The sequence below is a fragment of the Anabrus simplex genome, chromosome 7 (assembly GCF_040414725.1).
Source record: "Anabrus simplex isolate iqAnaSimp1 chromosome 7, ASM4041472v1, whole genome shotgun sequence".
Lineage (NCBI taxonomy): Eukaryota > Metazoa > Arthropoda > Insecta > Orthoptera > Tettigoniidae > Anabrus > Anabrus simplex.
The window spans coordinates 44789672-44804725 of record NC_090271.1 but is presented as its reverse complement, the minus strand read 5'-3'; positions in this window follow the sequence as shown (position 1 = coordinate 44804725).

Here is a 15054-nt window from a genome sequence, read left to right as displayed (position 1 = left end):
CTGCTACCGAAATGGGGATCTTCACCTTCTATGAAAGACGTGGTGCTAGTTACTGAGGGTGCCCTGCCTAACATAGGCCTAACTCGTCAGCTGATATATAACAACTTATTTCAGCATAAGAGGTCAAGTTTCGCCTGGCCCATAATTCCTAAATAGAGACATACACATGTTCAGTGAGCTAAACCAGACCTGTGTAATAAATAATGACTGTTCTGTGGCAACATAATTGAACATTACATTAGGTATAATTTAAATTACACGTACTTCAGTTTGAATGGAGAAATGCAATATGGAATGGAGATACAAAGCATTTCATTTGTCTAATTCTTTTGTTATTGCTTTTAATGTTGTGTATAGGTTTCTGCCTGACTTCAAGTACACGTAGTCTGTTTATGAAAAGGTGAACCTGTCCATACGTAATAAGAAAGAGTTTAATTCTCTCGGGCCTGTACTACATGAATGCATATTGGAACCGGTCATTATAAATTGCTGCCACACTGAGGTGGTCGGAATAAATAACAGAGTGGTGTCTTTGTTTTGTTCTTCTTCTTAGGGCTGTGTTTTTCTGCGTTTCGCACACTCCACATGCTCGAGACCGAGTTCTTCATGCTGTCAGCCAGTTGGTGGCGCTTGGAGCTCTCCTCAATTCAGTGCTCACATGAGGAATATTCCGGGAGAAAAGCGGACTGATAATTTTCGTTATTGTTACAGAACTAGTCCGCCTCTCTTGTGTAGTAATGAAATGTCGTATGGCTTTTAGTGCCGGGATATCCCAGGACGGGTTCGGCTCGCCAGGTGCAGGTCTTTCTATTTGACTCCTGTAGGCGACCTGCGCCTCGTGATGAGGATGAAATGATGATGAAGACAACACATACACCCAGCCCCCGTGCCATTGGAATTAACCAATTAAGGTTAAAATCCCCGAGCCGGCCGGGAATCGAACCCGGAACCCTCTGAACCGAAGGCCAGTACGCTGACCGTTCAGCCAACGAGTCGGACTCCTGCGTAGTGATTAGCGTGATTAGCGTGATTAGCTGCCACTCCCCGAGGCCCGGGTTCGATTCCCGGCTCTGCCACGAAATTTGAAAAGTGGTACGAGGGCTGGAACGAGGTCCACTCAGGCTCAGGAGGTCAACTGAGTAGAGGGGGTTAGATTCCCAACTCAGCCATCCTCGAAGTGGTTTTGCGTGGTTTCCCACTTCTCCTCCAGGCAAATGCCGGGATGGTACCTAACTTAAGGCCACGGTCGCTTCCTTCCCCGTTCCTTTCCCTTTCCTCCCAATCTTCCCATCCCCAACAAGGTCCCTGTTCAGCATTGCAGGTGAGGCCACCAGGGCGAGGTATTTGTCCTCCTTCCCAGTTGTAATCTCCGACCAAAAGTCTCACGCTCACTGCCCTTGAGGCGGTAGAGATGGGATCCCTCGCTGAGTCCGAAGAAAAATCCGATCCTGGCGGGTAAACAGAAGAAGAAGAAGAAGAAGAAGAAGAAGAAGAAGTTACCGAACTAATTTTTCCCTGAAAATGATTTTCTATTCGGTCCAGCGCTAAGCGTGTTCTAAAGCTGAAACGCCCATCACAAAACATGATGGCATGTTGCAACGCTGATATCTCCATATCTATTAACAATATCAACATTGTAATTATAGTCCTAATATTAAAAGAAGCATTTTGACAGCTAGCGCAGGGAGGTTCCGTTTACTGGCTGCCTGACTGGACAGAAGGGAGTAGGACCCATTGCGGCTGCCATAGAGACGAGCCTGCTGTCCACTTGGCGTTGCTAGGAGTTGCCAGTCCTTTCAATTCTCAGCAACGGCACTACAGTAGCCCTTCCCTCCTGCACTAGCTGTCAGGACGCTTCTTTCAATATAAGGACTATAGTTGCAAAGAATAACTCTCACAATACAATATCATGTATAAAAATTATTTGACATCAATGGTCAAAACAAGGTGGACGTCTAATAAGACCTCATTTTGGCGGTTCGAGGGCAATCATTATAACATCGAAACCGCCAATAAGTTTTCGAAAAACAAAGCGTCGCTTACAAGTAACAGAGTTCATACTTTATTCCGTATCAACTTAAAAAAGTTTTTAATATATTTATTTAGAATAATATAGCGTCGTTCAAGAACAAAAGCTCGTATCTCCCAATGGTCTTCCTATCCATTATTCTCCTTAAGACTGGTCACGCCCCCAGGGCACATAAAGATATGCAGTCCATCAGAACAATTTTCAGCGTGGTCATTTTACTATGCATAAATGTAAAGGAAAATGAACCTTACCGTACAGCCATTCCGGTCTGGGCCTGTATATCCCTAACAAACGTTCTGGACTGGGCATTTTTAGGCGTTAAAAATTATATTTCTGTATCTATAGGGGATATTAGCATGATTCATTTTTCTTTGTCCCTGTATGAGAATCTAGCAATGAAACATATTGTTTGTTTCACTTCATCCACCACTTGCATATTATTTTGTTAATGTTATTGTTCTACGTCTCACTAACTACTTTTGACAGTTTTTTAGACGCAGAGGTGCCGACATTTTGTAATGCAGGAGTTCTTTTACTTGCCAGTAAATCTACCGAGACGAGGCTGACGTATTTGAGCACCTTCAAAGCTACCGGACTGAGTCAGGATCGAACTGCCAAGGTGGGGTCAGATGGCCAGCGTCTCAACCGTCTGAGACACTCAGCCCGGCCCAGCACTTGAGATTTTAAACATTGTTTATAACAGAGTATACCGTGTTTTGCGAATAAAACAATCTGACAGTCTACTGAGTACAGTTATCTGAAATAATAAATGATAATTTCGTGTGGTATTTCTAGCCGAGTGCAGCCCTTGCAAGGCAGACCCTTCGATGAGGGTGGGCGGCATCTGCCTTGTGTAGGAAACTGCGTGTTTTGTGGTGGAGGATAGTTTTATATGTGGTGTGTGAGTTGCAGGGACCTTGGGGGACAGAAAAAAAAAACACCCAGCCCCCGGTCCATTGGAATTAACCAACGTAGGTTAAAATCCTCGACCCGGCCGGAAAGCGAACCCTGGACCCTCTAACCGAAGGCCAGTACGCTGACCATTCAGCCAACGAGTCGGACATCTGAAATAATATCAAATCTGCATTGCAGTTACAAAACAACAACGTTCTTTCCTTTCTTAATTTGTTTACCCTCCAGGGTTGGTTTTTCCCTCGGACTGAGTGAGGGATCCCACTTCTACCGCCTCAAGGGCAGTGTCCTGGAGCGTGAGACATTAGGTCGGGGATAAAACTGGGGAGGAGGACCAGTACCACGTCCAGGCTGTCTCACCTGCTATGCTGAACAGGGGCCTTGTGGGATGATGGGAAGATTTGAAGGGATAGACAAGGAAGAGGGAAGGAAGCTGCCATGTCCTTAAATTGGGTACATCCCGTCATTTGTGTGGAGGAGAAGTGGGAAACCACGGAAAACCCCTTCGAGGATGGCTGACGTGGAAATCGAACGCACCTCTACTCAGTTGACCTCCGGAGGCAGAGTGGACCTCGTTTCAGCCCTCGTACCACTTTTCAAATTTCGTGGCAGAGCCGGGAATCGAACCCGGGCCTCCAGGAGTGGCAGCTATCGCACCAATCGGTTCACCGCAGAAGCGAACATACAAAACAACAACATTAATGAAAATGATATAAAAATAATTCTTGAAAATTGTGATAACAATAACGAAAATGGGAGCTCTTAAACAATTTTATTTATATATTTTTATATGACGATAGTGGGTCGGAAGGCGATGTTAGTGAAACAATTCAGAATGATGATGATATTGAAGATAGGCCCCAAGCAATTATAATTTTATGCAAAAATGAAAATGTTACTGACATCCGAATATTAATTCGAAAAAACCCTTACATTTCATTATGATTCCTGCGTTTCATATTTTCGTAAATACGTAAGAATGTCTATGTAAGAGTAAAGTATTATGTACTTTTCTAGATATAAAGGAAGTAAGTGAACTCATGTCCTTATCCCGAGGTGGTGCAGCTCTTTTCAGGCACACCCACAATGGAGGTGAGCTGCATGTACCATTTCAACCACATACCAGCCCTCCTGCCATTCTTAAATTTCTGGCAATACCGGTAATCGAACCCATGCCCCCTAGGACGGCAGCTAATAACACTTATCATTACGCTGCGAAGGCGGAAATTCTAGATTTGAGGGATTACGATTACATAAAGTATCGCATTCATCTAGCACTTGTTTGCCGTGAGAAGTCATACTTAAGAGAACATTGAGTCCGCCTCTGTGGTGTAGTGGTTAGTGTGATTAGCTGCCACCCCCGGAAGCCCGGGTTCAATTCCGGGCTCTGCCACGAAATTTGAAAAGTGGTACGAGGGCTGGAAAGGGTTCCACTCAACCTCGGGAGGTCAACTGAGTAGACGTGTGTTCGATTCCCACCTCAGCCATCCTGGAAGTGGTTTTTCGTGGTTTCCCACTGCTCCTCCAGGCAAATGCCAGGATGGTACATAACTTAAGGCCACGGCCACTTCCTTCCCTCTTCCTTGTCTATCCCTTCCAATCTTCCCATCCTCCACCAAGGCCCCTGTTCAGCATAGCAGGTGAGGCCGCCTGGGCGGGGTACTCGTCATCCTCCCCTGTTGTATCCCTGACCCAATGTATCACGCTCCAGGACACTGCCCTTGTGGCGGTAGAGGTGGGATCCCTCGCTGAGTCCGAGGGAAAAACCTACCCTGGAGGGTAAACAGATTAAGAAAGAAAGAAATAGCACATTGAACGACATCCACTAATGCACACTCGTCGATAATATCGTAAATTCTCTTACTCAGACAGATATTACATCCATGTGTTGAAATAGGTTCTAGGACATTTCGTACCACCGGACATTTAGTACCACTTGACCGGCTGATTGCCTGAGAAGTGTGAACTAATGGGTATACAATATTTACGAGAGGACATTCCGTACCACTTGAAAGAGTGGGAAGCATTGCAGAGTAATGAACGATATCCTAATGAATGCATTTGTATATCCATTGTCCACTACTGGCGCAGAAGCCTCTGGACGATGTGACCACTACTGATGTTAACTTTCCGTCGGGCGCAACTGATCTGATTGGCACGCGTGTTAGTTCTTATTTCGTATTCGTCATTCGCTGGGACCTAGCTACTTCCACCTTTCAGTGACCCTCGCGCCCATAACGGCCAGTTCATCAGAATCTTTCATTTTATTTACTTGATAATGAAATAATGCAGTAGTTTATAAATATTCGCAATCTTCTTCTTCTTTTTATACCGCTTTTCCCACACCTTGTGGGGTCGCGGGTGCGGGTGCGAATTGGGGCGCACATGTGTGTTTGACTCTGTTTTTACGGCTGAATGCTCTTTCTGACGCCAACCCTATGTCAAGGGGAGTCTGCGGTGGTTGGTATTGTGGTGTGTTGTCTGAATATGAAGAGGAGAGTGTTGGGACAAACAACAGGCGCATTGCGTATGAACACGATGTATATTTCTATTGTATTGTTTTACTTGAAAACATCTACTTTCTTTTGATGATATTTACGTAAACATACAGTATGTGATGAGTATAGTGTAAAGGGCAATTATTAAAATAATATCGAAGTTTTTTCAGCAAGTGGTAGGCTGTCCACCCCCGGAGGCCCGGGTTCCATTCCCGGCTCTGCCACGAAATTTGAAAAGTGGTACGAGGGCTGGAATGGGGTCCACTCAGCCTCGGGAGGTCAACTGAATAGAGGTGGGTTCGATTCCCATCCTAGCCATCCTAGAAGTGGTTATCCGTGGTTTCCTCTCTTCCCCTCCAGGCAAATGCCGGGATAGTACCTAACTTAAGGACACAGCCGCTTCCTTCCCTCTTCCTTGTCTATCCCTTCCAATCTTCCCATCCCCCGCAAGGCCCCGGTTCAGTATAGCCGGTAAGGCTGCCTGGGCGAGGTACTGGTCCTCCTCCCCAGTTGTATCCCCTGACCCAATGTCTCACGCTCCAGGACACTGCCCTTGAGGCGGTAGAAGTGGGATCCCTCTCAGAGTCCGAGGGAAAAGCCGATCCTGGAGGGTAAGCAGATTAAGAAGAAGAAATTTTAGGTTCATGACGCCCGCTGGCGTGGAAATGGAATTCCAATTTGTAATCAAGTGGTAGGGATTGTATTGGTGTAAATATTCGGGGATTACGAGAAAACCGTTCGCAGGTAGATAACGACGTAGTGGTACGAAATGCCCGGATGCCATTGACATACTCTCGTAACGAATACACGACGAAGCACGATGTACCGGGCGAGTTGCCCGTGCGGTTAGGGGCGCGCAGCTGTGAGCTTGCATCTGGGAGATAGTGGGTTCGAACTCCACTGTCGGCTGCCCTGAATATGGTTTTCTGTGGCTTCCCATTTTCACACCAGGCAAATGCTGGGGCTGTACCTTAATTAAGGCCACGGCCGCTTCCTTCCCACTCCTAGCCCTTTTCTATCCTGTCGTTGCCATAAGACCTATCTGTGTCGGTGTGACGTAAAACAAATTGAAAAAAAAGGAAACACCACGATCTAGAAGTCAGAATGTGTGCATAGCTCGTTCTCGATTTTTAGTGAATTGTGAAACCTCACTACGGGCTATGCTCGCATTGCGACCGAAATGTCATTACTGGAATGAGCTAGGAACGTTTGTTTACATGACGTATTAACGCACTCGCGCCTCTGTGGTGCAGTGGTTAATGTGATTAGTTGCCACCACCAGAGGCCCGGGCTCGATTCCCACCTCAGCCATCCTCGAAGTGGTTTTCCATGGTTTTTCACTTCTCCTTCAGCAAATGCCGGGATGGTTCCTAACTCAAGGCCACCGCCGCTTCCCATCCCCGCACAAGGCCCCTGTTCATCCTAGCAGGTGAGTCCCCCTGGGAGAGGTCTGGCTCTCCTCCTTTCCAGTTTTATCCCCTTACCCTTAGTCTCATATTACGAGACACTGCCCTTGAGGGAGTAGAGGTGGGATCTCTCGCTGAGCCCGAAGGAAGAACCAACTCTGGATGGTAAAAGAATTAAGAAAGAAAGAATTAACGCACTTTTACAGTGTACTGCATTTAATGTTCATTTTCCCTTTCATATGAAAATGAACACTACGAACATTGTTCTGATGGACTAAATATCAATATGTGGGGGTGAGGCGTGAGCAGTCTTAAGGAAAATAATGGATAAGAAGAGCTTTGGGACATAGGAAGATTTGTTCCTCCAACGACGATATTTGTACTGTTCCAGCTGTTCAATTCTATGTTGATACTAGTCTCTTAAAACTAAGTAGTACGTATACTCATAAAAACTAGTAAGATTGGGACGTGTTTCAACCCGGCTTCATGGGTAAATGGTTGGCGTGCTGACATTTGGTCCAGGGGGTCTCGGGTTGGATTCCCGCCTGGGTAGGGGATTTAAAACTTCAATGGTTAATTCTGATGGCCTGGGGGGCTAGGTGTGGGTTGTTCGTCTGCATTATAGGTAGGGCCCTTCTCATAGGATTGCGGGTGGCTTAAACAGCGTCAACTCTAAGGACCTGCACCAGGCCTCTACGGAGGCCACATGCCGTTATTAAATTACAGAGTAGGCCATAAATTCGCTACATCTATATTGGGTCAACCGTAGGCGTGTGTCGTCTCACAAATATACAATTGGTGCTGAAGTTTAATATTTTTTTAAATAATCATTATTAATTTTATCATTGTTTATGTGTTAGGGATCAATTTTGATGTCTATACAAGTCTAGACTTTGAAAAATGTTCAATTTTTATTTCTTTTGCATTTGTGTAAACAACGGTGAGAAAATTTTCATATGTGATACTTTATAACCTGTTTCATGTCGATGTACAGCAAATGTTGATTTTTCAAGCTTATATAGCCGAAGTGCCGCCAGGTGTTCTTGAAATCTAATTTCAAATCCTCTTCCAATTTGTGCAATGTACAAACATTCACAATCTTTACAGGTAATAATGTTGCATGTCCTCCGGAGAGACCAGGTGAAAGTTTTTCATTTTGATGTCCTATAGGCAACCTGAGGTCTGTGAGAATGGGGTCCTCCCAATGATGTATTCTAATGTTTAAGATGGCACACACACCCAGCTCCCGAGCCACTGGAATTAACCAATCGAGGTTAAAATCCCCGACTCGGCCGGGAATCGAACCCGAGACCCTCTGGACTGAAGGCCAGCACGCTATCCATTTAGCCTTGGAGCAGGACATCTTTACGGGTGATTTTATATAAACCGGTCTGTTTTAATTTATCTGGTGTATTGAATGAGTGCGGTAGAATCTGACCCACACTGTTATGCTTGAGTACCTGATGAGGATAACTAAGGAGTGTCTGTTCAAGAGGCGCTATTTCCACCCTAAGAAAGTTGTCAGAGAAACGCAACAAACGTATAATAAAAGGCACATGTAATGTACCTATGATTCGGTATGGAACAAATTTTAAGTAATTACATTTTTATGGTCTGGATTGCTCGTGGCATTTGATAGTATTTAACTACTACAATACATATAGACGAAATAATAATATTAATTTCGAAGTGGAAATAACACCTTTTGAACAGACACTCATGATTTTGTATCTTGATGGCTCCGGCGATGGTTTTCCAATGTATGACATGCCATGATAGTGCAGGTATTGTTTTTGATGTTCACTTCCTTGCAGTGGTTTTTTCTGCTGCTTGTCCTTGAAGTTTATAAGCATATTATCTATTATATGTGGATATGAATTATTTATCTGTGACCATTTAGTTTATGAATTGAAAATCTTTAATTGTTCATTACCAACGGCCGTAGCCGTGTTGAAACACCGGATCCCGTGAGATCTCCGAAGTTAAGCAACAGTGGGCGTGGTCAGGAGTTGGATGGGTTGCCACGCGCTGTTGGTGGGCGGTAAGGGAATGGTGGAGCGGAAAGGAACTGGCCACTCTACCGCACGTAAACTCCGGCTCAGGAACACCTCTGCGGAGGTTCGTACCTGCCTTCGGGCAGAATAACCCTTACCTAGTTGTTCATTCTTCAGGTAATGGTAGTTTTAATGTTTTATGAAGCATAGCTCGAAATGGTGTCTTTTCTCTCGAGGCTGCATGATCTAGCGAGTCTTGTATGGTTGCAGTCGTTGATTTTCTGTTGAATTTGTGTCTCTCATCTGTGAATGTGATGTCCACGAAGTTAATTCATGTTGTATTGTGAAGTTGATGTTGCGTTGTAAGTTATTGAATTGGAGGGCATAATTCATGTAGCTGTTTCTCTGTACTCCCATAGACGAGGGTTCTTCTAGAAATGGGGGTCCCACTGCATCTGGAAGTGCTTGTGCGGAATCTTTATCAGAGCAATACGGTGGTACAAGACAGGGTTGAATTATCTCATCCACCCTCTTCTGTATACACACTGAGCACATCATAACAACAATACTCGAGGTCTGGTAGGAGATTTTTCTACCGGCGATAGGAAGATCAGCTGATTCTGACAGCTGGTGTGCAGCGCCTGCAGGTCACCATAGAAACCCTGATGTCGATTAGTAGAGAATATTGCCTGGAAATTAATACACGAAAGACAAAGGTGATGATTGTCAACAGAAAGGAAACCGACCAACCAACTGTGAGGGAGATAGCTTGTTTCGAGGTCGTCCAGAAATTTGTCTGCTTGGACTCTACGTTATTCAATGCAGGAGGGTATTCCGATGAAATGAAGAGAAAAACGGCCATGGCCAGGCCAGCCATATGAATAAGATATGAAAGGACCGTACTGTTACAAGGAAGACAAAACTGTAACTAGCTCACTTTCCCATATTCCCCATTGCCACCTATGCAGCTGAGGCACGGACAATCAAATAGGCAGATCAGAGGAAACTAGAGAGCTTCGAGATGTGTCTTTACCCACGCATTATCAAAATTATTTGGACTGAACAGTGAACTAATAGTCTGTGCTGGAAGAACTAGGCTTTCCGAGAGGATCAGCCAGGCTTTTCTTGGACACATCAACAGAAGAACAGACACTCTGGTGAAGCTTCTGGTGGAGGGAAAAATTAATGGCAAGAGAACGCGAGGAAGACATCAAAGTAGATGGGTAGACCGACTCCAACCTCTGGTGGGGAAATTTTTCCACGAGGCAAAGCTTATAGCGACAGACTGCCAGAGTTGGAGAAAAAAGAATTAGGATAGTGAAATCATGAACACAGCCATGCCCTGTCAAGAATAGAGGATTGAGGAAGACAATTACGGTATCATCCACGTATCTGTGATAATATATTTTATTTATTAGTGAGTGTCCTGAATAAATATTTTTTCTTCTAGATCATTGATGAAAACGTCTGCCAGGCACCCTGAAAAAATAGATGCCATCTTGCTGCTTGTATATCTTACTGTCAAATGTAAAATAATTATATGACAAGTTCAAGGAAATCCATGAATTCTGACATTTCTGGTTGCCTCATCTCTTTTGTTGTAGTGTGGCGAAGTTTACATGGATGAAACATTTCAGTACTGCACTAAATTTAGCTATACATATTTACGTTCCTAAGTCAGGAAAAACCTGGGAAAAATTTGTTGTTTAGTGTATACAGCAAAATGTGATTCCCTTCTACACATGTAATAGTGTAATTTATCTGTGAACGTGTACAGTTTCCTCTTATAGTTATTCCACTACACAAGACCAAAAACATTATTCACACTTTAACGGCTTCTTTTCTTGTAACATTTTACATGGATTGAACACTTCAATACTAATATTTGGCTGCACATCTTCAGTTTTCTAAGTCTGCAAAAATGGTCAAAAAATTGTCGTGAGGTTCAAAATGTCGCAAAATATTCCTTGAAAAAATTCATGCCTGTTCCTCAAATTACAACGAACTTCTGAAGTGTTATTCCTCAAATGAATACATTTATAATAATATATTTTCGGTTTTCAGAGAAGCCGAGATGCCGGAATTTAGTCCCGGAGGAGTTCATTTACGTGCCAGTAAATCTACCGACAGGAGATTGACGTATTTGAGCACCTTCAAATACCACCGGACTGTGTCAGGATCGAACCTGCCAAATTGGGGTCAGAAGGCCAGCACCTCAACCGTCTGAGCCACTCAGCCCGACTTCCCAAAATTATATTTTGGGATTACTGGACCCTGAACCCCAATCGGCAGAGGTGGCAGCACGCCGGCCTCTCACCCCTGGATTCCGTGGTTCAAATTCCGGTCATTCCATGTGAGATTTGTGCCGGACAAAGCGGAGGCAGGACAGGTTTTTCTCCGGGTACTCCGGTTTTTCCTTCTCATCTTTAATTTTTGCAACAGTCTCCAATATAATTTCATTTCATCTGTCGATCATTAAGCATTGGCCCAGAGGAGTGTGACAGGCTTCGGCAGCTGGCAAAGTTCCTATTCTCACCGCTAGATGGAGACTTAATTCATTCCATTCCTGACCCGCTTGAATCTGGTAATAGGCTGTGGATTTCGATCACCGTTCAGTGGTGGTGATTATTGTTCAAGACGAAGTACAACTGGGCTGAGTTGCTCGGACGCTAGAGCGCTGGTCTTCTGAGAGCAACTTGGAGGTGATCCAATACGTCAGCCTCTTGTCCGTAGATTTACTGGCACGTAACTTCTGTGGGACAAAATTCTGGCACCTTGGCGTTTCCGAAAACCATAAAAGGAGTTAGTCAGACGTAAAGAACAATAATATTATTATACTCTATTAACATTAATTCGGTCCGATCACGCGGTTTAGGGGCAACGCGCCTGCCTATCACCCGACGGCCCCGGTTTCGATTCCCGTCTCTGCCACGAAATTTGAAAAGTGGTGCGAGGGCTGGAACGGGGTCCACTCAGCCTCGGGAGGTCAACTGAGTAGAGGTGGGTTCGATTCCCACCTCAGCCAACCTGGAAACGATTTTCCGTGGTTCCCCATCTGTCCTCCAGGCAAATGCCGGGATGGTACCTAACTTAAGGCCACGGCCGCTTCCTTCCCTCTTCGTTGTCTATCCCTTCCAATCTTCCCATCCCCCGCAAGGCCCCTGTTCAGCATAGCAAGTGAGGCCGCCTGGGCGAGGTACTGGTCATCCTCCCCAGTTGTATCCCCAACCCAGTATCTCACGCTCCAGGACACTGCCCTTGAGGTGGTAGAGGTGGGATCCCTCGCTGAGTCCGAGGGAAAAACCAACCCTGGAGGGTAAATAGATTAAGAAAGAAAGAAGAAAATTTCAATTGGGGAGGGTTTTCTTGAATGATATTTGTTCGGGGCGTCGACCCATGTGGATATTTTGTTCCCTACTGGCACCATATTGTATGAACCTGCGTGTAATTGGAATGGCTGTAGTGTGGAATGTTGTGTGTGAGAAAGGCAGATTAAGCACGTCACAAGCACCCAGTACCCTGGTCGGGGATATTAATCCTTTACCCGGCCGGGAATCGAACCCGGGGCCGCTGGGTGACAGACGGACTTATTGACCCCTAAAACGCGGGGCCGGAGTGCGGGAGAGGTTTTCTAACCCGCAGTAATCCCCCTTGGCTATGCTCCATAGCGGCAGCACGGCGTTTAGCTATGCAGCTCTTAAGATATCTATGAATGGGGAGTTAGTCAAATAAATCGCTCCCCATTTTGTCAGTGACAACACGTCCACGAGACAGTGGGACTGGCTTGTAGATAGCAATCAGAATAATATGCTACCTTGACGATAAATACGGTGTCCTCGGTTGTCACAAGGATGAGGGCACGGTAGCTTGTCCCGTGTCCTGCTCCATATATCCAGCCATAGCTCATATCAGCTCATTAACTAACCTGTGCCTAGGATCCCGGACGCAGATCTCGTGACCCAGCAGTCTGGAGGTGGGAGGTCGGGAATGAAATTAATGAGTTAACCGCGGGAGGCACTTGCAGCGCCGTGATTTAGAACGCTTGTGCTCGGCCGTGGGCAGTGCCGCCATTACACGCCCTCTCCCTTACGGCGCCGTGGTCATCTGCTCACGGCAACTAGACCTCGGACGTTGAGAGCCACGCATCTGTACAGAACTGTTCGGAAAATGATGCTCTAAGAGCAACTGGCAGGGCCAAATTTAACTCTTTGGCACCCCTAGGCAGAGAAAAATATCCTTCCGCCCCTTATTTCGATATGAAATAGCTTACAGCTGTATGAAGCTGAATAATGATGATAACAATAACAATAATTTATTTATTTATCGTATTATGAAGGGAGGAATATCAGCTATTTACAAAATATGTACCAAAATACACACATATACACACACTCTCAAGTTCGTTCGTTCGTAATCTGCTTACCCTCCAGGGTCGGTTTTTCCTTCGGACTCAGCGAGGGATCCCACCTCTACCGCCTCGAGGGCAGTGTCCTGGAGATTCAGACTTTGGGTCGGGGATACAACTGGGGAGAATGACCAGTACCTCGCCCAGGCGGCCTCACCTGCTGTGCTGAACAGGGGCCTTGTGGGGGGATGGGAAGATTGGATGGGACAGACAAGGAAGAGGGAAGGAAGCGGCCGTGGCCTTAAGTAAGGTACCATCCCGGCATTTGCCTGGAGGAGAAGTGGGAAACCACGGAAAACCACTTTTAGGATGGCTGAGGTGGGAATCGAACCCACCTCTACTCAGTTGACCTCTCGAGGCTGAGTGGACCCCGTTCCAGCCCTCGTACCACATTTCAAATTTTGTGGCAGAGCCGGGAATCGAACCCGGACCTCCAGGGGTGGCAGCTAATCACGCTAACCACTACACCACAGAGGCGGACCACTCTCAAGTTAATAAAAATATTCACAATACTATGTCCACTCAGCGACTTCTTGTGTTACGTTGTGGAGATCTTTCATTGAGCCTCTAAACGCTCGGAGGGGACATTCGAGCACTATATGATCCATTTGTTTGCTGTTCTTTACTGCAGTCGCAATGAGGAGAGGACTTCCATCCCGACTTCTTTAGTATTGCCCCACATCTTCCCTGGCCAGTCCTTATCCTATTCAGTGCACACCACTGTCGTCGAAGTGAATGAAAGCCTGCGGGCTGCTCCCAAGGAGTTTTAATTAAGTCAAGCAAGCAAAGTTATCTCCGTACAGACCATGAAGGCCTTGGAGGGGTGGAAGGTAAAGGCTTCCACTATCCGTAACCTCGGTACTTGGTGGGGTAGAGTGGTTAGTTAGCTCTACGCCCGGCCGCCTTCTCCCCCAGGAATGAACCTGGTAGTCATTTTTGGTGCAAGCTGAGTAAAGCTTAGGGCCATGTGCACTTCCCGAAGTGGACATTTCGTTTCTTAAAGTTTTGGACTTCCTTTAGCGGAATCGAACCCAGGTGCATCCGGGTGAATCGTGAAACGACCACGCCTTTACCGCCTCGACCAGGCAGTTAATAATAATAATAATAATAATAATAATAATTGTGCACGGCGAGTCGGAGCTCTCCTCCCGGCCAAGGCTGATGTGCGGCGCACGACCTGCTACTTGCCCGCAGCCTGTATTCCTTCACCGCGGGCGCGGCGTGTTTCAACACCACTGCTCCCCTCATAGTGCGGGCGAGCGGTATCTCAGGGTACTTGAGGGGTCCGAGCGGCCTCCTTTGGACGCAAGCTGCAATGGCCGGTCTGGCCATCCAACTTCATCAACCTCAACTACATGGACAGTTACGATAAGCAATGACTACACTCGGGAATTCAACAGCAATATTTGGTGGACATTGCAAAATTTTTCATCACTTTTAAGTATTAAAAGTTTATCCTCAGAATTCTACTTCTACAAACTTAAAAACTATTCTTCATCTGCAACAACAAAATTTTGGAACTAAATCAAACCAAATTAAGAAAATCTTATACATTTTTTTTTGGCAATTAATCTCCATATCTACATCAAAACTTGGACCTTGTTTTCAAACAATTTCATGTGTCACCCCGGGAGGAACTTTTTTGGGGGGGGGGGGAGGTCTGTACCGGGCGGTACACCTCCACTCCACTAATTTAAAATGTGCGCCAGTTGAAACTCCTCTGCTGGAGGAAGTCTGAACTTTATCTACGCTATTAATTCTCTACTTTCTCAGAAGATGTCACCACGTGGAAAATTTTGAGTTTTTGAAC